This window comes from Bos grunniens, chromosome 15 (assembly GCF_055505025.1).
Source record: "Bos grunniens cultivar Pamir isolate PY7600 chromosome 15, Bosgru_T2T1.0, whole genome shotgun sequence".
Classification (NCBI taxonomy): domain Eukaryota; kingdom Metazoa; phylum Chordata; class Mammalia; order Artiodactyla; family Bovidae; genus Bos; species Bos grunniens.
In genome coordinates this window covers 5,661,168-5,683,195 of record NC_141179.1, presented here as the reverse complement: position 1 = coordinate 5,683,195, position 22,028 = coordinate 5,661,168, and the positions used below count along the sequence as shown (strand labels likewise).

At 38.0% G+C, this 22,028-nt stretch overlaps 1 protein-coding gene across 4 annotated transcripts in view; it reads left to right on the top strand.

Annotated features, from left to right (window-relative positions):
• Nucleotides 1-22,028, top strand: part of DYNC2H1 (dynein cytoplasmic 2 heavy chain 1) — a 393,081-nt gene that overhangs the window by 260,915 nt on the left and 110,138 nt on the right. The window lies entirely within an intron of this gene.

Below are 22,028 nucleotides of genomic sequence, written 5' to 3'. Positions count from 1 at the left end.
CTCCACCCCTGTGGGAAGGGGCGGGAATCTGTGCAGAACTACAGCTGGGACGAGGGAAGGGGCTCTGAGAAGGCCACGTCTCTAAGACCCAGGGACACAGTGTCTACCTAAGACTGTTAGTTGTACTTATTTATATGCCAGATCAGATGGTTTCAACTGTGATTTAGAAATTATAAACATTGATAAAATGGAAGTGCTAGAAATACAGTCTACACTAACAGAGGTGTAAGGTGTCTTTGACAAGATAATCAATAGACTTGAAACAGCCGTGGAGAGAATCACCGAAACTGAAGGTAAATCAATAAAAATTACCCAGACTGAAACAGAGGAGAAAAAAGTGAAAAAAACCATGGAAGAAAGCATCCAATATTGTGGAATAATATGGAGCAGTGTAACAATTATGTAGTTGGGATCCACAAATCCATGAAGGTCAAAGAGCACCTTGCTGGATAAATCCCCATCCTACTAACACCAACAAAAACAAGCCCACCTAAGCATAGAATATTTAGACTGTTGAAAACAAAAGGATAAAATACTGAAGACTGTGAGAGGGGGAGAAGACACGCTACATATAAAGGAACAAAGAGAAGTAATAGAGCTGCCTTTTTCTCAGAAGCTATTCAAGGCAGAAGACAGTAGAATAGTGACTATAAAGTGCTGAATGAAAAAACTTTCAACCCTGAGATCAGTGCCGAGCAAAATATCTTTCAAAACTGAAGTGTTGAAGTTTTTCTTAAATAAAACCAGAATTTATTGCTAGCAGATTTACTCTACAAGATTGTTACAGGAAGTTTTTCAGGCATAAGAGCTGTGGTTGCGAACAGAATGTTGGTTTGATACAAACGAATGAAGAGCTCTAGACATGGAATAAAGTGAGTTAAACTAAATTTTTATTTTGATTTCTTTGAAAGATAACTAACAGCCTAAAACAGAAAGTATTAATAGTTTCAAACTCCTGATGGTCTATAGTGTATGTAAAAATAAAACAGACAACAACAAAAGCACAGAAGTTAGGAGGAAGGAATTTAGAGTATACAGTTTAACTTCCTTAGAGAACATGTGGGGCAGTATGTGCGTTAGCTGCTCAGTTGTGTCTGACTCTTTGTGATCCCATGGACTGTAGCCCTCCAGGCTCCTCGGTCCATTGGATTTCCCAGGCAAGAATACTGGAATGGGTTGCCATTCCCTTCTCCAAGGTATCTTCCCAACCCAGGGATCGAACCCAGGTCTCCCACATAGTAGGCAGATTCTTTACTGACTGAGCTACCAAGGAAGTCCTGTGGAGCAGTATAATAATATTTGAAGGCTGACACTGATTAATTAAAGGTGTAGAGTATAAACTGTAGGGTAACCACTATTTTTTAAACAAGTTGTAAAAAAGTAATGTGGAGATAAATTAACAAAAGTGCTCAATTGAAGATTAGAGTTAGATATTAGCATATTTTATGACCATTGAGAACAGAATATTTTTATCCAGAGTACAAATAATGTGATGTACAGAATGAACTGTATGTATAATACTATAGGGGAGGAAACGAATTTTTTTTTCCAAATCTTCTAGATTCTCAGCTGTGACTTTATTAGAAAATACAAGTTAACAAGAGAAGAGCCTGCAAATTCATGTTTTACATACCATAGGTACCTTCACAAGAAAACAGAGAAGCTGTTAAACTTGAGTGATTTTAGGCCAGGTCTGAGGAAGGGTGGAAGGTCATGGAAAAATGTGAATAGGACAGAGTGGTATGAGCTAAGAATTACAAGCTGGGGGAAATTTAGCATGGCCTGCTTGTTAAGATTTCTCTGTGTCCTTCTGACTTTAAAGATAAGTATGCACCTTTTCTCCAGATTATAGTGAGGATACCTCTCACTTGAGGGTGTTATCACTGTTCAAGAGAAGAAAGTCCATCCTGTACCGGCTCTTTCTCAGAGGCCTGTAACTTACAATACCCGATATGCCAAGGTGCCATATTTAGGGGTAGTGTCCTGAATCCCTGCAATACTCTTTTGTTAATATCAGTGGTGAATGTGTCTTGAGTAAGCTATGGGTTTACGACAGATTTTAAGGTGATGGGCAACTTAAACGTGTTTGATGACTGAGATTAAAGCAACCAGTGTAGAGGTGGAGATTGGATGTGCAAGAAATGGGTTGATACACGCGAACAAGGAGACTTGGGCAGGTATGCTAGCCTTGTAAAAATAGAAAAGATAATTGTTCCTTAAAGATGAGATGAAAAAGAACACAGGTCACAAAATGAGGTGTTTTGAAGCAGAGAGGAGAAATTTGAGGATTCCCATGTCCTTGGTTTTCTGAATCTTTTCACTAAAGCGTAAGGTTAGAAGTTTAGGAAAGTGGGAAAAGTTTAGATAAGTGTCTGTGTTCAGGGTTTTTTCAGAAAGAATCAGTGATGCATCAGATAATGTTCAGTGAGAATAGATAGCATGAATTTGTAGTGAAATGTGTTATCCTGTTTCCTTTCTTAAATATCTAATTTTTATCTAGTTGTTGTTAACGTCTACTTTTTGTCTAGTACTTAATGGATGATAAAGATTTTTTAATCTTTTTGGATCATTAGCTTTAATTTTATATATAGACAATTTTAGTGCTTACCTGAATTATCCTGCTACTGAGATGTATTAAAAGTTCATCTCTAAATGTACTAGTATTGCCTGTCTTTTAGTATTAGCCATTCTGGTGAATATGAAATGATATTGCAATATTGTTTTAATTTATACTTTTCTCATAACAAATATATTGAGTGACTTTTAATATGCTAACTTTAATATGCATAACCTTAATATGCATGTCTGGTCAAATCTTTTGCACATTTTTAAAAAATTCAGTTATCAGTTATCTTACTACTGAGTTGTAAGTGTTCTTTATTGTTTTCCCCATTGAATTACTTTGGATCCTTTGTAGAAAATTAGTTGACCATATATTTAATGAACTCAGTACTATACTGTTCAGTAGATCTGTATGTCTGCTGCTGCTGCTAAGTTGCTTCAGTCGTGTCCGACTGTGTGCGACCCCATAGATGGCAGCCCACCAGGCTCTCCCATTCCTGGGATTCTCCAGGCAAGAACACCGGAGTGGGTTACCATTTCCTTCTCCAATGCAGGAAAGTGAAAAGTGAAAATGAAGTCGCTCAGTCGTGTCCGACTCTGAACGACCCCATGGACTGCAGCCTACCAGGCTCCTCCGTCCATGGGATTTTCCAGGCAAGAGTACTGGAGTGGGGTGCCATTGCCTTCTCCATCTATATGTCTACTGGTATGTTAAAACAACTTCTTAATATTGTAATTTTGCGGTGAGTCTTTAAATCTGATAATCTAAAATTCTCTAAGTTTTTTCTTCTCAAATATTATTTTGGGTAATACTGGACTTTCTATAGAAATTTTAGAATCAGTTGCTGTCAGTTTCCACACAAAAAAACTTACTGGAATTTTGATTGGGATTACATTGAAACTTGAGATCAATTCAGGAGAATCAAAATATTAGTATCAGTTTTACTGACCTATACATAGAGGATCTTTCAAGTTTTCAGTTCAGTTCAGTCCCTCAGTCGTGTCCGACTGTTTGTGACCCCATGAATCGCAGCATGCCAGGCCTCCCTGTCCATCACCAACTCCCGGAGTTCACTCAGACTCATGTCCGTCGAGTCGGTGATGCCATCCAACCATCTCATCCTCTGTCATCCCCTTCTCCTCCTGCCCCCATTCCCTCCCAGTGTCAGAGTCTTTTCCAATGAGTCAACTCTTCACATTAGATGGACAAAGTACTGGAGTTTCAGCTTTAGCATCATTCCTTCCAAAGAATACCTAGGGCTGATCTCCTTTAGAATGGACTGGTTGGATCTCCTTGCAGTCCAAGGTACTCTCAAGAGTCTTCTCCAACACCACAGTTCAAAAGCATCAATTCTTCGGTGCTCAGCTTTCTTCACAGTCCAACTCTCACATCCATACATGACCATTGGAAAAACCATAGCCTTGACTAGACGAACCTTTGATGGCAAAGTAATGTCTCTGCTTTTCAGTATGCTATCTAGGTTGGTTATAATTTTTCTTCCAAGGAGTAAATGTCTTTTAATTTCATGGCTGCAGTCACCATCTGCAGTGATTTTGGAGCCCAAAAAAATAAAATCTGACACTGTTTCCACTGTTTCCCATGAAGTGATGGGACCGGATGCCATGATCTTCGTTTTCTGAATGTTGAGCTTTAAGTCAACTTTTTCACTCTCCTCTTTCATCAAGAGGCTCTTTAGTTCCTCTTCACTTTCTGCCATAGGGGTGGTGTCATCTGCGTATCTGAGGTTATTGACATTTCTCCCGGCAGTCTTGATTCCAGCTTGTGCTTCTTCCAGCCCGGCGTTTCTCATGATGTACTCTGCATAGAAGTTAAATAAGCAGAGTGACAATATACAGCCTTGACGTACTCCTTTTCCTATTTGGAACCAGTCTGTTGTTCCATGTCTAGTTCTAACTGTTGCTTCCTGACCTGCATATAGGTTTCTCAAGAGGCAGGTCAGGTGGTCTGGTATTCCCATTTCTTTCAGAATTTTCCACAGTTTATTGTGATCCACACAGTCAAAGGCTTTGGCATAGTCAATAAAGCAGAAATAGATATTTTTCTGGAACTCTCTTCCTTTTTCAATGATCCAGCAGATGTAAAAATGCAAAAAAAGCAAAATGGCTGACTGGGGAGACCTTACAAATAGCTGTGAAAAGAAGAGAATTGAAAAGCAAAGGAGAAAAGGAAAGATATAAGCATCTGAATGCAGAGTTCCAAAGAATAAGAAGAGATAAGAAAGCCTTCCTCAGTGATCAATGCAAAGAGAGGAAAACAACAGAATGGGAAAGACTAGAGATCTCTTCAAGAAGATTACAGATACCAAGGGAACATTTCATGCAAAGATGGGCTCGATAAAGGACAGAAATGGTATGGACCTAACAGAAGCAGAAGATATTAAGAAGAGGTGGCAAGAATACATGGAAGAAACTATACAAAAAAGATCTTCACAACCAAGATAATCACGATGGTGTGATCACTCACCTAGAGCCAGACATCCTGGAATGTGAAGTCAAGTGGGCCTTAGAAAGCATCACTACGAACAAAGCTAGTGGAGGTAATGGAATCCCAGTTGAGCTATTTCAAATCCTGAAAGATGATGCTGTGAAAGTGTTGCACTCAACATGCCAGCAAATTTGGAAAGCTCAGCAGTGGCCACAGGACTGGAAAAGGTCAGTTTTCATTCCAATCCCAAAGAAAGGCAATGCCAAAGAATGCTCAAACTACTGCACAGTTGCACTCATCTCACACGCTAGTAAAGTAATGCTCAAAATTCTCCAAGCCAGGCTTAAGCAGTACGTGAACCGTGAGCTTCCAGATGTTCAAGCTGGTTTTAGAAAAGGCAGAGGAAGCAGAAATCAAATTGCCAACCTCTGCTGGATCATCAAAAAAGCAAGAGAGTTCCAGAAAAACATCGATCTCAAGTTTTAGGTCTTTTAAAATATATTTCTGTGATCTTTTTGAATTTACCTATCTTTTCTGATGTGATTTTAAATGATATTGTTATTCTGTGACCTTGCTAAGCTAAATTACTCATTTTAACAACCTCTTTTTTTAAAATATAAATTTTCTTATTTTAATTGGAGGCTAATTACTTTACAATATTGTATTGGCTTTGCCATACATTGACATGAATCTGCCATGGGTGTACACGTGTTCCCCAATCCTGAACCCCCCTCCCACCTCCCTCCGCAACCCATCCCTCTGGGTCATCCCATTGCACCAGCCCCGAGCATCCTGTATCATGCATTGAACCTGGACTGGTGATGCATTTCACATATGATAAAATACATGTTTCAATGCCATTCTCCCAAATCATCCCACCCTTTTAACAACCTCTTTTGTAGCTCCCTTAGCTTTTAATGCGCATCCCTGGTAGCTCAGATGGTAAAGAATCTGCCTGCAGTGCAGGAGACCCATGTTTGATCCCTGGGTTGGGAAGATCCCCTGGAGAAGGAAATACTACCCACTCCAGTATTCTTGCCTGGAGAATTCTATGAACAGAGGAGCCTGGCGGGCTACAGTCCATGGGATTGCAAAGAGACACAACTAAGTGACTAACGCTTAGCTTTTTATATGTAAGCAATTATCTTTTCTACAAATAAGGACAACTTGACTTTTCCTTTTCAATCTGTATGTATTTTATTTATTATTTATTTTTGCCTTTCAGATGTGACGGGGGTTGCCAGTAAATGTTGATTAGGCAGAATAGACTTTGCCTTGTCCATATGTTAGTGGAAAAGCATTCTTACCATTAGATATGACGTGAGCAGAGAGTTTTTCATAGGTGTCCTTTATCAGATTTCTTATCTTACTTGTTAAGTCATTGTATGGTCGTTTTGGTATCCTAAATGACTTGAAGCCTGCACATCATATTCTTTTTTACAAGCTGGTCAAAGCAATGTCACATTTCTTACCTGACTCTAAACTCAGAATTTAAAAAACAAAACAGATGCTAAGGCCTTATACTAGTAGAACAGACTTTAGAAATAACCTATTCAAAACTTTGTTTAGAGAGATACTGAGTTCTTATTGTTATACATTGGTAAGCAGTGTATAATTTTACTCTAATTTTAAGTTTCTTAAATTATTACATTATTATATTCCCCCCTTAAGGGAAAATTTTGTTTTCAAGAATTCAGTTCTTTAGAAATATTTTTTTTCTGAAATGAGTTGCTAAGCATAGGAATTCCTAAGTTTGGTAATTGCCAATTTCATTCTTCTATTTAAAACCAAAAAATAAATAGATAAATAAAAGTATTCCTGAGTTTGTGATTCGATTCCATGGTTATAATAGAAAAACTCTTTATTGAATCTGGTATTTAAGACTTTCCTCTTCAACAATTTTAAGCTGTGATTTATAGAATTAATAAACTCAGGGAAATGGTAAAGTGCAGTTCTTAAAGTAGTCTTCAGCAAAACCACGCCATGAATTTCTTTAGAAATCAGTGAATCTCTGGAGCAATCTGAGATAATCATGTGAAAGTTTGGTGCAAATAATTCTCACTTTTGTACATCTGGTCAATACCCCACATGATTCAGAAAGTTTTAAAAGTCATTTGAATTCACATTTACACAAACTGTTGAATCTTTCTATGGAGATTTTATGTGTGTGTGCTAGGTCGCTCAGTTAGGTCCGACGCTTTGCGACCCCATGGATGGTAGCCCGCCAGGCTCCTCTGTCCACGAGGAATCTCCAGGCAGGAATACTGAAATGGGTTGCCATGCTCTCCTCCAGGATGGGGATTTTAGATATGGTCAAATAAGGGTTGGCTTCTGGAAAAAGACTTCCTTATTTTAGGCCAGTCCAACTCTAGCTGGAAAATAAGGTCTTCTAACAAAAGGAAGGACATTTTCCTATTTTATGAATGGTGATGGCAATGGTTATTTTCCTATGATCCCTTCCCACCTAACTCAGAAGAAAAACATTCATTACAAAGGTCTCCCAGCACCTGCTTGCTCAGGCCTTCTCCTCCCTCTCTGCCTTGTCTTTGAATCCTTTGTTCCTTGCTCACTCAAGGACGGCCACACTCACCTCACTTGTCTTGAGCTTCTGCCTTATGTTTCCTTTGCCTGGGGCATTTATCCCCTAGATATCTGCTTGGTTTACTCTTAACTCCCTTCAGGTCTCTAAGTGTTAACTTTTCAAACAGGCCTTTCTTGACCACTTACATAAAGCAGCCACTTCCCTCAACAGTTCTTATTGCTTATTCCCTTAACCTGTTTTTCTTCTTAAGACTTAATGTGCCGTAGGATTTATGATCCAATGGGACTTTTACCTATTTCTCTCTCAAAATGCAATCTTTGATAATATAAGAGACGATAGATTTAAAATTTAAATATTAATATATGTAAACATTAAGAGCATGATGATATAATGAAAATTGAGCCAATAATGACTCACCGATATAGAAACTTGTATCAAATTAATCTCTTCAATCCTATCCCCCAACCTTTCTGCTAATGGAGCAGACTTTTATTTACAACTTTTTTACAGCTTTATACTTTTTTAATCGTTGTGTGCCATGCATGTTCTTACATAGACACATTTGTGCCTAAAAATTCATTGTTTCATTTTTGAACCTTATAAAACAGTATATTATGTTTGATATTCTGGGATTTATTTCATTCCACTTTATTTTTCTAAGATTGTTCATGTTGTCAGTTTAGCTAATATTTCATCATATAAATATAACACACTTTTGGGGGTTGTGGCTATTACAGCTATTGTTGCTGTAAACATCTGTGTGCTTGTCTCCTGGAATGTCTGGGAAAGAGTTTCTCTTGGTTATATGTTAATACTTAGGAAGAGAATTGTGTCAAACTGTCTTCAGTAACTGTACTAATTTACTCTATCACGAGAAGTAGGTAAATATCTACATCCTTTATTCACGCCAGTACTAGGTATTTTGAAATGTCTTCATATTTAACAATCTACTGAGTTAAAATGGTATTTCACTGTAGTATTAATTTGCACTGTGATAACTAATGAGATTGAACATCCTTTCACACATCTGTGGGCCATCCCTGCTGTTTTAATTGGAGGGACAACAGTGAGAGCTGTGGCTGAAGCACAGTGAGGGAGACGCAGAATGCGGGTATGATGTGGGTAGAGTCAGTGGGGTAGGGGGCACTGGATAACGCCGAGCCTCGTGAGTGAGCTGCGGTAATGACGAGGTCAGTCTGGGGCTGTGTGACTTACAGAGAATCGACAAGGGGTTGAAGACTTGAAGCAAGTTAGAAACAATTGCAGTAGGCTGCTGTATTGCTCAAAAATGGTAGCGAATTTGTGGAAGCAGTTATTATTAATCATTTTCCTTGTTTGCTTTAATTTTTCTGTAAACAAGAAGTTCTGTAAGAGTAACTTTTATTTTTCTATTAAAGCTACATATTCACTTATTTTTTTTCTAAAAACTATACTTTGAAGTTCTAAAAGTTTATTATTTTTTTCACAGACTCACTAGTAGTTTCATAGCAAAATCTTAAAATGTGTTATATTTATTCTTAAAATGTAACGATGGCTTTTCTGTTGCCAAAGATGGAGGATTAATTGCTAGTGTAATAATTTTAGCAACGTTGTGTTGAATGGCTTTTATGAACTCAGCAGCTGTGGTTACTCAGACTCAGCAGCTGCAGTTATCCTGACTCAAATGGTTTTGCATCAGTTATTAGAGAAGTCACAAGTTCCTGGTAAATTCATTTTTTGAAATCAGGAAGCTTAAGATAATCTTTTCTTGCAGATATCCTTCTATTTGAATATATTAACTCACATTTCAGGAGCATTTATGATTTACAGCTTTTCCAGTAGCACCACTGGCAAAAAGAAGTAATACAGATGTACTTTTATACAGCGTGTATATGTAACCTTCTGGCTTCTAACTGTAAGCAAATCTAAGTTTGAATACTTGTAACATTTTGAGTTTTATGACCACAGCAAGACAAAAACAAGTGGATTGGGAGACTTTATCAGTCTGCTTAATTTTGTAGCATACACAATGATTTTGTATTTATTACTTCGGAGTGCTTATAAGGAAATATAAGGTCACTAATATTGTATACTTAAGTTTTTACTTCTATAATTGATCATTTAGTTAAAAAACAAAAACGTCTCTTCGTTTGAAAAACTGGCAATTAAAGGGAAAGAATTAAGCATTATTTACTCTTTCCTTTGTGAATTATATTTTATGGCAATGAAAGAAAAGTTGATAACAGAAAATTTTTCTTTATTGAATAATTCTACATAATAAATATAAAAGGAATGAAGAAGTTGAAAAGTCACTATTTTACCAACCCTAATAACTGATTCAGAAAATTATTATCAAAGGTTGAAACCATTAGATGGAAAATTGATGGGGAAATGTGCACGAGGGATCAACTCTCACCGCGTGTCCCCAGCGACCAGTCTTTGCATCACAAGAGGAAGTTCTCAGACTCTCTGTGCCTCCTGATGTGATGCACTGTGAAGAGCGCTTTCCACAAATAGTCTTTCAGCAAAGTGAACCTGAGTTTAATCAAGCCTTTAGAAGTAATTTCTACCTAACAGAAAGCACAGAGGGCAAAAGAACAGTATAAATGACACCGTTCATTCCAGATTGTGGGACATCATGCAGGATAACTCGGTTTTACCAGCAGTTGAGGGCATGCAAAAGAGGAAGGGTAGAGACTCCTCTGCATTAAAGAGACTCAAAATACAGAACAACTGCATACCTTTTCTGTGGATAGAGTTGAACAATCCAATTTAAACAACTTTTGAGACCAATCAGGGAAATTTAAATATGGGCTGTGTATGATATACACCCATGGTTTTTTATTAACATTTTAGGTGAAATAACAGTGTTCTGATTATGTTCTTTTTTTTTTTTTTTTTGCTGCATATTAAAAATAAGAGAAATAAATAACATGCCCTGGGTCTTGTTTTGCGGCTCTGCCGGGTCTTTGTTGCCGCACCTGGGCGTGTTCCTCTAGCTGTGGGACTGGGGGCCCTCTGTGGTCACAGTGGTGGGCTTCTTGTTGTAGAGCACAGCTCTGGGGTGAGCGGCCGTCAGGAGTTGTGGCGCGTGTGCTCAGTGATTGTGCCTCATGGGCTTAGTTGCTCTGTGGCAGGTGGAATCCTGGATCAGGGACTGAACATGGGTCTCCTGCATTGACAAGCAGGTTCTGGACCACCAGGGAAGGCCTTGAATTTGTTTGAAAACACTTAAGGAATAATGCCAAAGTAAAAGAAAATAAGTTAGAGATTAGGGAAGCAAGTTCAGGAAAATCTTGACCATAGCTGAATCTGGATAGGTATCTTTAAAAATATTCTTAGTAAAATAAACTTCTGTATATCTTTGAAAATGTCCACAATAAAATTAATTGTACAAAGTTTCAATAAATGTGATAGATATTTATTGGTCTTCTTCACCTTGTCACCCAGTTAAAATGGAGACAGCTTTCAGTACTTACCTCCAAAAAATAGTAGACAGCAGGTCACTCCAAGCTAGGTGTTGGAAAAAGCAAATATTCTGAGCCCACTTCTCAGCTGGAGCACAGGCATGGCAGGCACGAGCAGCAGCCTATGAGCACAGATCTGGTGAATCAAGGAGGCAGGGGCACTTGAGGCAAGCTCTGGTTCCTGAGCCAAGGCCAGAGAGGGGAGTGAGAAAATTCACATCCTCTGTGTGCACCAGAAGAGTCAGCTTTTCCTTACTTATTCTGACTGAAATAACCCATGTTTTCACTGGCCCTAAATGTCGACTTTTCTACTTTCCTGTTCTGTGAACTCCCAAACATTGTTTTAATGATTATCATGGTTCAGGTTCACTTCAGTTCAGCTCAGTCGCTCAGTCGTGTCTGACTCTTTGTGACCCCATGAATCACAACACACTAGGCCTCCCTGTCCATCACCAACTCCTGAAGTTCACCCAAACTCATGTGCATCGAGTTGGTGATGCCATCCAGCCATCTCATCCTCTGTCGTCCCCTTCTCCTCCTGCCCCCAATCCCTCCCAGCATCAGGGTCTTTTCTAATGTGTCAGCTCTTTGCATCAGGTGGCCAAAGTCTTGGAGTTTGAGCTTTAGCTGAAATAAGCACTCAGGACTGATCTCCTTTAGGATGGACTGGTTGGATCTCCTTGCAGTCCAAGGGACACTCAAGAGTCTTCTCCAACACCACAGTTCAAAAGCATCAATTCTTCGGCACTCAGCTTTCTTTATAGTCCAACTCTGACATCCATACATGACCACTGGACAAACCAGAGCTTTGACTACATGGACCTTTGTTGGCAAAGTAATGTCTCTGCTTTTTAATATGCTGTCTAGGTTGGTCATAGCTTTTCTTCCAAGAAGCTAGTGTCTTTTCATTTCATGGCTGCAGTCACCATCTGCAGTGATTTTGAGCCCCAAAATATAAAGTCTCTCACTGTTTCCCCATCTATTTGCCATGAAGTGATGGGACCGGATGCCATGATCTTAGTTTTCTGAATGTTGAGATTTGAGCCAACTTTTTCACTCTCCTCTTTCACTTTCATCAAGAGGCTCTTTAGGTCTTCTTTGCTTTCTGCCATAAGGGTGGTGTCATTGGCATATCTGAGGTTATTGATATTTCTCCCAGCAATCTTGATTCCAGTTTGTGCTTCATCCAACCCAGCATTTCCTATGATGTACTCTGCATATAAGTTAAATAATCAGGGTGACAATATACAGCCTTGACGTACTCCTTTCCTGGTTTGTAACCAGTCTGTTGTTCCATGTCCAGTTCTAACTGTTGCTTCTTGACCTGCATACAGATTTCTCAGGAGGCAGATCAGGTGGTCTGGTATTCCCATCTCTGTAAAAATTTTCCAGTTTGTTGTGATTCACACAAAGACTTTGACGAAGTCAATAAAGCAGAAGTAGATGTTTTTCTGGAACTCTCTTGCTTTTTTGATGATCCAGTGGATGTTGGCAATTTGATCTCTAGTTTCTCTGCCTTTTCTAAATCCAGCCTGAACATCTGGAATTTCACAGTTGACATACTCTTGAAGCCTGGCTTCGAGAATTTTGAGCATTTCTTTGCTAGTGTGTGAGATGAGTGCAACTGTGCAGTAGTTTGAGCATTCTTTGGTACTGCCTTTCTTTGGGATTGGAATGAAAACTTATTTTTTCCAGACCTGTGGCCATTGCTGAGGTTTCCAAATTTGCTGGCATGTTGAGTGCAACACTTTCACAGCATCATCTTTTAGGATTTGAAATAGCTCATTGGAATTTCATCACCTCCATTAGCTTTGTTTTTAGTGATGCTTCCTAAGGCTTACTTGACCTTGCATTCTAGGATGTCTGGCTGTAGGTGAGTGATCACACCATCGTGGTTATCTGGGTCATGAAGATCTTTTTTGGAATGGTCTTCTGTGTATTCTTGCCATCCCTTCTAATATCTTCTGTTTCTGTTAGGTCCATACCATTTCTGTCCTTTATTGTGCCCATCTTTGCATGAAATGTTCCCTTGATACCTCTAATTTTCTTGAAGAGATTTCTAGTATTTCCCATTCTATTGTTTTCCTCTATTTCTTTGCATTGATCACTGAGGAAGGCTTTCTTATCTCCCCTTGCTGTTCTTCGGAACTCTGCATTCGTGTCTGTATAGCTTTCTTTTTCTCCTTTGCCTTTTGTGTCTTGTCCTTTGTCAGCCATTTGTAAGGCCTCCTCAGACAACCATTTTGCCTTTTTGCATTTCTTTTATTTGGGGATGGTCTTACTGCCTTCTGTACAGTGCCACGAACCTAGGTCCATAGTTCTTCAGGCACTCTGTCTTGCAAATCTAATCCTTTGAATCTATTTGTCACTTCCATTGTATAATCATAAGGGATTTGATTTATGTCATACCTGAATGGTCTAGTGGTTTCTCTACTTTCTTCAATTTAAGTCTGAATTTGTCAATAAGGAGTTCATGATCTGAGCCACAGTCAGCTCCTGGTCTTGTTTTTGCTGACTGTATAGAGCTTCTCCACTTTTGGCTGAAAGAATATAATCAGTCCGATTTCAGTGTTGACCATTTGGTGATGTCCATGTGTAGAGTCTTCTCTTGTGTTGTTTTAAGAGGGTGTTTAATTCATGGTGGTTAATTTAATGAACTGCACATGTTTGGTTTTTATGATTTTATGATGAAGTTTGGCATGTGTTGCATTGTGAGAGCATCACAATATAGCAAACATTTCCATCACCCCCAAAGTTTTCCCTCACACTTTACAGTCCCTTCGTCTTCTCTTCCCTCCCCTATCCCAGGCAACTCTGATTTCTATTTTGTCAGTTTGAGTGAGGTTTGCATTTTCTAGAGTTTTACATAAGAGTGAGAGTTAAGTACTCTTTTTGGTTTGGTTTCTTTCTCATTCAACATTATTATTATAAGATTCATCTATGTGATCTTACTGGGACTATGGGTTTTTTAATTGCTTATTAGTAGACCATCGTATGGATGTACTATAGCTTGCTTATTCATTCATTTCTTGAAAGACATATTGTTTCCAGCTTGAGGCTACTAAGATTAAGTTAAGTTGTGAACATTTGAACCTTTTCTGTTTTTTATGAGCACATGCTTTTATTTTTCTTGGACAAATACTTAGGAGTGAATGGCTGGATCATATGATAGGTACATGTTTACTTTTTAATAAACTTCCAAACTGTGTTTAAATGTCAGTTAATAAATTTTTCATAATAAATATATGAAAGTATTAGGAAACATGAAGTCTTTTATATCTCTATGTTTAGGTATGTATATGTGATATAAAGCATTCATATATTCTGTGTCTGTCTAAAAAATAACAAAGTACAATTTTACCCCCAGCAAGCTGGATTGTTAGAACCACTAATTATATGAAAATTTATGATTATACAAAAAATTATCACTCTACAAAACATCATGATTATATCTCCACAAGGCAGAGATGGTTCCACACATTTCATATAGTCTAATGATTAATTCCAGATTTGAGTTATTTAATATTAACCAGAGTTATACATAAAACATCGATATATATGATTTATACCAAAGTGTTCAGGCCATCACTCCAAATAATTTATACCCCAGTATTTGAAAACTGATATAACTAATTTTAGTAAAACTTATATGTCTTTTGATGAGAAATTCATTCTTAATTTGCTTGTTAAAATTGAAAAAGCTAGGAGATCTCCTTATATTTATTTTCAGGCTTTAAATATATTGCTTAGAAATATGAGAGAAAAATGGTGATGTGAGTACTTGACATGTTAGATTGCCTTCACATTTCACTTTGGATCTTGAGTGCAATCTTATCTGTCAAATCACCAACATAAATTACAGTTTGGTCTTGAATGTGACCTGCATAAATATTATTATTGAGCACAAGAGGGGCATAGAGAAAGGATTCTCCACCCTTTATCTTGCATATTTTAACATTAGAAAGATAAACCTCTGGATTTTCTCCTTTATCTCACTTTAACAGGTTAGTCTACTGTTTTCCTTTTACAGTATGTAGCAAGATTTACGGAGAAGGCAATGGCACCCCACTCCAGTACTCTTGCCTGGAAAATCCCATGGAATGAGGAGCCTGGTGGGCTGCAGTCCATGGGGTCGCCAAGAGTCCAACACGACTGAGCGACTGACTTCCCTTTCACTTTTCACTTTCATGCATTGGAGAAGGAGATGGCAACCCACTCCAGTGTTCTTGCTTGGAGAATCCCAGGGACGGGGGAGCCTGGCAGGCTTCCGTCTATGGGGTCTCACAGAGTCGGACACGACTGAAGCGACTTAGCAGCAGCAGCAGCAAGATTTAATATAATTTGTTACATCCTGATATTTTTGGTAACACAGTGAAACATATTGTACCTAGCCAGGCACCCAGAGGGAAGATGACAATGTCAGGGAGTGAGTGAAAGAGAGAATATGGGCTAAGTAAACTTTTACAGGCACCCAAATAGCTATTGAAAAGGAAATATTAATAATACTTGAGCTGAAATTAAAAAAATAATATTATCTAATGAATTTATATTTATTTCAAATACAAATGGAAAAATATAACGTATGCATATAATATGTTACACATTATATGAAATGTATGATAAATTCTTTTTCTGTAAATTGTTGTTGGAAGAAAAGATGATTTAGCTATTTTTCTTTCCAATATGTATATGTTTAATGGCTTTTAGCGTGTTTGGGGATTACTAGATATTTTTGTGTAGATTAGTTCCGTTCAGTCACTCATTCATGTTCAACACTTTGCCACCCTGTGGACTGCAGTATGCCAGGCTTCCCTGTTCATCACCAAATCCCAGAGCTTGCTCAAACTCATATCCATCGAGTCAGTGATGCCATCCAACCATCTCATCCTCTGTCATCCCCTTCTCCTCCCCACTTCAGTCTTTCTCAGCATCAGGATCTTTTTGAGTGACTCCCATCTTCCCATCAGGTGACCAAAGTATTGGAGTTAGCTTCATCATCAGTCCTTCCAGTGAATATTCAGGACTGATCTCCTTTAGGATGGACTGGTTGGATCTCCTTGCTGTCCAAGGGACTCTCAAGAATCTTCTCCAACAACACAGTTCAAAAGCATCAATTCTTCGGTGCTCAGCTTTCTTTATAGTCCAATTCTCACATCCATACATGACTACTGGAAAAACCATAACCTTGACTAGATGGACCTTTGTTGGCAAAGTAACATCTCTACTTTTTAATATGCTGTCTAGGTTGGTCATAGCTTTTCTTCCAAGGAGCAAGCATCTTTTAATTTCATCATCTGCAGTGATTTTGAGCCCCCCAAAATAAAGTCTCTCACTGTTTCCATTGTTTCCCTGTCTATTTGCCATGAAGTAATGGGACCGGATGCCATGATCTTAGTTTTTTGAATGTTGCGTTTTAAGCCAACTCTTTCACTCTCCTCTTTGACTTACATCAAGAGACTCTTAATTATTCTTTGCTTTCTGCCATAAGGGTAGTGCCATCTGAGTATCTGAGGTTATTGATATTTCTCCTGGCAATCTTGATCCTAGCTTATGTTTCATCCAGCCCAGCATTTTGCATGATGTACTCTGCATATAAGTTAAATAAGCTGGGTGATAATATACAACCTGACGTTCTCCTTTCCCAATTTGAAACCAGTCTGTTGTTCCATGTCCAATTCTAACTGTTGCTTCTTGACCTGCATACTGATTTCTCAGGAGGCAGGTAAGGTGATCTGGTATCCCATCTCATTACGAATTTCCACAGTTTGTTGTGATCCACACAGTCAAAGGCTTTGCCTAAGTCAATAAAGCAGAAGTAGATATTTTTCTGGAACTCTCTTTCATTTTCTGTGATCCAACGGATGTTGGCAATTTGATCTCTGGTTCCTATGCCTTTATGAAATCCGGCTTGAACATATGGAAGTCCACTGTTCATGTACTGTTGAAGCCTGGCTTGGAGAATTTTCAGCATTACTTGGTTAGTGTAAGATGAGTGCAATTGGGCAGTATTTTGAGCATTCTTTGGCATTGCTTTTCTTTGGCATTGGAATGAAAACCGACCTTTTTCAGTCCTGTGGCCACTGCTGAGGTTTCCAAATTTGCTGGCATATTGAATGCAGCACTTTCACAGCATCATCTTTTAGGATTTGAAATAGTTCAACTGGAATTCAGTCACCTCCACTAGCTTTGTTTGTAATGATGCTTCCTAAGGCCACTTGACTTCACATTCCAGGATGTCTGGCTCTATGTAAGTGATCACAGCATTGTTGTCGTGAAGATCTTTTTTGTATTGTTCTTCTGTGTATTCTTGCCACCTTTTCTTAAATATCTTCTGCTTCTGCTAGATCCATACCGTTTCTGCCCTTTATTGTGCCCATCCTTGCATGAAATGTTCCCTTGGTACCTCTAATTATCTTGAAGAGATCTCTATAGTCTTTCCCATTCTATTGTTTTCCTCTATTTCCTTGCATTGATCACTGAGGAAGGCTTTCTTATCTCTCCCTGCTATTCTTTGGAACTCTGCATTCAAATGGGTATATCTTTCCTTTTCTCCTTTGCCTTTTGCTTCTCTACTTTTCTCAGCTATTTGTAAGGCCTCCTCAGACAACCATTTTGCCTGCCTTTTTGCATTTCTTTTTCTTGGGGATGGTCTTGATCACTGTCTCCTGTACAATGTCATGAACCTCTCAGTCCATAGTTCTTCAGGCACTCCTAGCAGATCTCATATCTTGAATCGGTTTGTCACTTCCACTGTATAATCATAAAGGATTTGATTTTGGTCAACCTGAATGGTCTAATGATTTTCCCTACTTTCTTCAATTTACGTCTGAATTTGGCAATAAAGAGTTCATGATCTGAGCCACAGTCAGCTTTCTGTCTTGTTTTTGCTAACTGTATAGAGCTTCTCCATCTTTGGCTGCAAAGAGTATAATCAGTCTTATTTCGGTATTGACTTTCTGGTGATATCCATGTGTAGAGTCTTCTCTTGTGTTGTTGGAAGAGGGTGTTTGCTGTGACCAGTGCGTTCTCTTGGAAAACTCTGTTACTCTTTGCCCTGCTGCATTCTGTACTCCAAGGCCAAACTTGTTTGTTACTTCAGGTATCTCTTGACTTCCGTCTTTTGCATTGCAGTCCCCTATAATGAAAGGACATCTTTTTTTGGTGTTAGTTCTAGAAGGTCTTGTAGGCCTTCATAGAATCATTCAGCTTCATTAGTGGTTGGGGCATAGACTTGGATTACTGTGATTTTAAATGGTTTGCCTTGGAAACGAACAGAGATCATTCTGTCATTTTTGACATTGCACCCAGGTACTGTTTTGAACTCTTTTGTTGACTATGAGGGCTGCTCCATTACTTCTAAGGGATTTTTGCCCACAGTAGTAGATATAATGGTCATCTGAATTAAATTCAACCATTCCAGTCCATTTTAGTTCACTGATTCCTAAAATTTTGACGTTCACTCTTGCCATCTCCTGTGTGACCACTTCCAATTTACCTTGATTCATGGATCTAACATTCCAGGTTCTTATGCAGTATTGCTCTTTATAGCATCAGACTTTATTTCCACACCAGTCACATCCACAACTGGGCATTGTTATCACTTTGGCTCTGTCTCTTCATTCTTTTTGTAGTTACTTCTCCAGTATTCCCCAGTAGCGTATTGGGTACCTACCCACCTGGGGACTTCATCTTTGTATCATATCTTTTTTCCTTTTCATGCAGTTCATGGGGTTCTCAAGGCAAGAATACTGAAGTGGTTTACCATTCCCTTCTCCAGTGGACCAGCTTTTGTCAGAACTCTCCACCATGAGCTGTCCCATCTTGGATTGCCCTACACAGCATGTCTAATTATATTCCTTATAAAATTCGAATTTTAAATACATTTTTGCCTTCTCTTATTTTATCATGTAGCTATATATCATTCAATCTAGTTAGAAGTCTCATAATTTTATTATCTTTAGTTACTTTAAAAAATCTGATCTCTTTTATATCTGTTTTCTATGTTATTAATTTTGGTCTTACTCTTTTCTTCCATCTACATTCTCAACTTTATAAGTTGTTATATTTGGCTTGGTTTTCAGCAATGCTTCTGTTTGAACATAAGTGGTTTCTGCTTTAATTTTCCTCTATGAATCTCATTCACTGTAGTTCTATCAGTTTTGATTTGTAGAATTTTCATGATGCAGTGTGTGGAGTGTAGTTTGAGTTTTGATCACTGTATTTAGACAGATCACATTATCACCCAAAAGCCAAGATAACAAACAGCAAGTGTCCCTGCTCTTTCCCTCTGTAAGGCAGTTTGTTTTCTAACTAGCCTATTGAGTACTTTTATTGAAAGTTCTGGAGTTCTGTTTTCTCTCTTTGAAAATTTGAACCTTATGAACTCAATGAGGGACATTTTACAAAGTAATTGACCAATGTTTTTCAGAAGTGTCAAGGTCAGAAGGAAAAAGAATGATTGTCACAGTTTTGGGTGAGACTGTGATAAATAACAGCTAAATGCAATGTGTTATTTTCCTGAGAGAATAATAGGAAATCTGTGGGAAAACTGGTGAAATTCGAACATGGTTTGTAGTAGGTTAGTTAATAGTATTGTACAGTGTTAATTTCCTGGTTTTGTTAATTATACTGTGATTATGTAAGATGTTACTATCGTTAGGGGTTAAGTGTACAATTGGAATTTTCTGTACTATTTTTGCCACTTTTATATAAATCTAAAAATAGTTCACAGTGAAAAGTAAACAGACAAACCAATCAAGCTGTAGGCCCCTTAGGCCGATACCCCAGGGTAAATGCTGGCTTAAGAGCCCACCCGGTCTCTAGGTCCGCTCTGCCTCTTTGGCTCTACCATTTAACGCTTTCCAAACTCGATTTCCCTCGCGTTTCAGTGATAAATTTTAAACGTTTTTTTGTTACTAATATTTTTATTTATGCATAATTTTAAATCGCACTGTTATAAAGTTTTCTGCAGGTATTTAATCTGCTGCATATACCCCGAGACAAACATGTAATTTGCTTAATTTGTTTGACAAATCCATTTTCTCACCTGTAATTTGAGAATGAGTATTCATTTGTAAAGTCTATATTCTTTCTCATTCCAAGAAGGACTTTACTGGAAGTGACTTACAGAAATAAAAATAATCTATTTGTGTAAAATCAATAGTTGAGGAAATCAAAGAGAAAATTAGGAAATGAAAACTAGGGAAACAATTTATGCCAAAAGAAGACAAACAACAACTCATGCTCTCAGGTTCTGTAAAGATGTTGTTAGATTAGAAATTCTTCTGTGTGCTTTACAACATCGAAAAGAAAGGAAAAATAAAATTGTAAGATTTAGTATGCTGCAATAAAGACACAGCTGCTAAGGAGAAGCCTAGGCGTTCCCGAGGTGTCTCTGTTGTTTTTAGTGAGCGCCGATGGAGAGCAGTGGCGGCGCCTCCTGCCGGCCCCACAGCGTTGCCGCTGCCCCGGAGCGTGCCAGGGGCATGGTGGGAGCTGTGCAGTACGGTTAGCACATGGAAGAAGTGATGTGCTTTTCATGGGAAATTTCATTCCCTTTGACACCATTTTAAAGGACTATCATTGAGAAAAGTATTTTTAATTGGTTTAACACATGAGTAATGAAAAGATATTGTATCATCTGTACTTTGTAAAAAGATAAATGTGTCAGATTTTATAAAAACAATAGACGATCCGTTGTTACAAGTTATAACCCCATCCTCGTTGTACAGCATTTTTATTTTGCATTTGAACTCCCTTTTCATTACTATTTATTCATTAAAGATTATAATTGTGTTACTATGAAAAGCAGTGCTCATATGTTATTTTTCTGGGAAGAAAACCTTTTTGGGCTGGTAAACATTTTATTTTAAAATAGTTTTTAACATCAACTCTAAAAAACATCATGTGTAGAAAAATATTTGAACCTTTTTTCCTTTAGACATCTCTTTGCATTCTTATTTTGTTTTCTGTCATGTTTGACAAATTTTAAACACAAATAAGTGATAGCAATTGTTACCAGAGTCAAAATAGCACTTCTTCTGGCTGCCAACTAGTGATGTTTTGTGGTCTAGCAGAGCTGATGAATTAGATGCTGTTGTAGGGTTCAGCCAGAGCAAATGAAAATAATTTATCAGAAAAACAAAGAAAATGAAACAATGAATCACCACCATTTTTTCTAGATTAGAGAATCAATAAAAAACTCTAGAAGGAACTTGGGTTCAACAGCAGGAATCTGTATGTTTATCAGTTAATTAGTGCATTTATTTTGAAAGATTTATGGTCCTTATTTTATTGTGAACTTTAATAGTATAAGAACCCCCAGAATCTATTAAAAAGGAAAAACAGCTTATATTTCTCAAAAAGTAAAAGAGAAAAAATAGTTGATACCCGGCAAATGTTGATGTATAAAATATTAGCTTAGGAAAACACAGTGTTTGGATTTGGTGATTTATTTTGTTTCTGTCAGATAAGCAATGAGCTAGCACAGTTTTAATATTCAGTTGAAATATTTATGAAGAACCATCAAAAGATACTTAACTGATTTTATACACCTGCTCTAATATCTATAATATAATATATAGAATACTCAGTGATATCCTGGATCATTCTTAGTAAATGATTAAGAAGACTTATTATTGAAATGGAAGCCATTATACACTGTGTTGAAGATGTGAGTGAATTGATTTTGATGAGAATGAGGATGTGTGTGTGTGTTAGTCGCTCAGTCGAGTTCAACTCTTTGTGACCCCATGGCCTGTCCATGGGATTCTCCAGGCAGGAATGCTGGAGTGGGCTGCCATTTTCTTCTCCAGAGAATGGTGACAGAGAAGCTGATAACTTGAAAGTTACAGAAGTGAAGTTAAAGTTGCTCAGTTGTGTCTGGCTCTTTGCAACCCCAGGGACTGTAGCCCACCAGGCTCCTCGGCCCATGGAATTTTTCCAAGCAAGAATACTAGAGTGTATAGCCATTCCTTTTTCCAAGGAATCTTTCCCACCCAGGGATCGAACCCAAGTTTCCTGCATTGCAGGC